This window comes from Sciurus carolinensis, chromosome 2, assembly GCF_902686445.1.
Source record: "Sciurus carolinensis chromosome 2, mSciCar1.2, whole genome shotgun sequence".
Classification (NCBI taxonomy): Eukaryota; Metazoa; Chordata; class Mammalia; order Rodentia; family Sciuridae; genus Sciurus; species Sciurus carolinensis.
The window spans coordinates 78,238,985-78,241,655 of record NC_062214.1 but is presented as its reverse complement, the minus strand read 5'-3'; positions in this window follow the sequence as shown (position 1 = coordinate 78,241,655).

The window sequence follows — 2,671 nt, the reverse complement described above, 5'->3', positions numbered from 1 at the left end:
TTAAGGGGACTATGGTCTCCTCCTGCCCTGGGAATGCTCCCATTCCTCAACCGACCCTTCTTTCTTAAGCCTCCTTGCCCTCCTTGTCACTCCCTGTCTCATTACCCTCTTTTGTTTTATTTCTTGCACTTCCCCTATATGAGTTCACTTCATTTAGCTGCTGTAGAAGATGCTTTCTGTGCACACTGCTGCATCCTCAGTGCTTAGCAAGGTGCCTGGTAGTAGACATCCACAACAAATATTTGGGGAAGTAAAAAAGGAGGTGGTGGAAGATTTTCCTGAAGAGGCAACATTTGAGCTAAGGCCTAAGTGATAAGAAGGAACCAGCCTCACCATAATCTGGAGGAAGGGCATTTTTGGCAGAGGGGATAGCAGTGGCAAAGGCCTTGGGACAGGAGTTGGTGCATTTGAGGAAGACCCAATGTATCTGGAGTGCAGTAGGTGAATCTCAGAGTGGTAGGAGACAAGGTCTACAAGGTGACCAGGGAGATCCATGTAGAGGGGGCATCAACCCTGGCATATATTGGAAGTGCCTTGGGTACTTTAAAAATACCAGGGCTAGCTGGGCGCAGTGGCCCATGCCTGTAATTCCAGCGGCTTGGAAGCCTGAGGCAGGAGGACTGCCAGTTCAAAGCCAGCCTCAGTAACTTAGCCAAGCCCTAAGTAACTCAGCTAGACCCTGTCTCTAAATAAAATACAAAATAGGGTTGGGGATGTGGCTCGGTGGACACACCCCTGGGTTCAATCCTCAGTATGGTGGGGGCGGGGGCTTAAATTCCAGTCCAGACCTATGGGACCTATTCATTGATTTTATTTTTAAACCTTGGTTGACAACCTCTGTCATGAGCTGTGGACTAAAGCAAGGAATGGGGATTTCATTCCAACTGCAAGGGTTAGGCACTGGAGTGGGTTAAGCAGAGATGGGTTCAAAAGACACCTCCACTGAGAAGCTTTCCAGGATTTTCCAGGCTTTAGGTCCTTCTTCCCTGCAGACGCACGTGTCATATTCAGGTCTTGCTTGGACGCACAACACTGGTATTTTAAGCCTTGTGATAATGTCTCCCTTCCTGGCCACTCCTGGCTTAATCGCCTGTCAGTCCCTAGTCCAGGTACTGGCAAGCCCAATGACCTTGGAAAAGGGGTCACGGATACTTGGAGAATTGAACAAAAGAGATCGGGGATGAGGTACCATGGCTACCTCGGGGGAGGAGAAATGCCTTTGTCGGGAGAAGTGAGTTCAAAGAAGCAAGGTCGGAAGGCAGAGCTGCTGCGATGCCCAGCTGTGCGGACTTGGGCGACCCTGCTTGGTATCGCGGTGGCTATTCTCAGGTAGCACAGGACGTGGAAGTACCCAGTGCCTCCAAAGGCGGAATTTGTTCGACCCGCTCACAGCCAGCTCCGGGATTGGGAGCTGCTCCGGGAGGAGCTCGGAGGCGGTTGCTTCCTCAAACCCGACCCGCAGTCAAGGCCCCATGCTCCGGCGAATCGCAGAAACTGTTTTCCGGAGTCAGCGCTTCTGGACCCTCACGTCTCAGTTCTAAGCAGAAGGTCATAGGCAGAGGTTCCCGGTTCCCAGCAAAATCAGGGGTGAAGAGGCAGCTAATAGAAATACTGCTCCGAGGTTCTTGGGGCGGGGCCGTGGGTGCAGATGGCCAATCGTCGGCCAGAGGGGCGGTCCCCAACTCTTAAAAGGAGCTGCAAGCGACACGTTGCAATCTCGCAGTTCTCCAGTACCGGTAGCCGGCCACTGGTGAACCTGAATGGACTCTTGCCTTCCCACCTATGACAAAGGCATCCGCCAAAGGCAACCGTCTCATCGCCCGCGCCATCAGGGCCATGCTCCCCTTGATCTGGTTGGAAGATGCATTGCCGGGTCTTAACCCCAACAGTTTTATGGGTAACGGATCTGAGAGCCCTTCTCCGGTCTGGGGTTCCCGCAATCCGCACAACTTGGAGCGGGTCGCGGGGTCCCGCGCAGCGCTGGCGCTGTGGACTCTGTTTACAAGCGTCTTGATGGCCCTTTGAACTGTAGACCTTGTGGGCCTCGTACTGGTGCTGGTGTTGGTGTAGTTCCAGTAGCAGCGTCGCCCATCGCTGCTCAAGTGCTTCCCCCTTAACCCTACAGTCACCGATCTGCAGTTCGTGCTGATGCTGCACTTTTGGACAGTTGCCACCGTGAACGACTTCAACTGGTCCTTCGGAGGCGCCAAGCGCAAGGTGGTGCTTGCATCACCGTGCTCAACCTGCTCTCCGGCAGCTTCTTTCTCAGCTCTAAGTGTGGCGCGTTATTGCATGCCCTGTGGGTCAGCTCCGCACTGGGTCTCTACGGTCCTGGCCACTGCGCCCATCGCTCTGTTCCTTACGGCTGCCAGTGTGCGAGAGTAAAGTTTGTGCCTGCTGTGCTTCCCCAACGGTGGCCCCGACTGGCTGGCACTCTACCATCAGCAAAAGGTCGCTATCGCCTTCATGCTGCCACTGGCCACACTGGGCACCTGTTGCCCCGACGCTTCCTGAGAACTCTTGGCGCACGCTGGCCGTCGGAACTACTGCTCCCACAGCATTTCCGAGTTACCCGCGCCTTGGCCTGCGTGCGCCAAGACACTGGTCTTTGTGCTCTGCTGGCTGCCCTGCCAAGCGCTCAAGGTCTGAGGTGCTGATCAAACTGCACGCT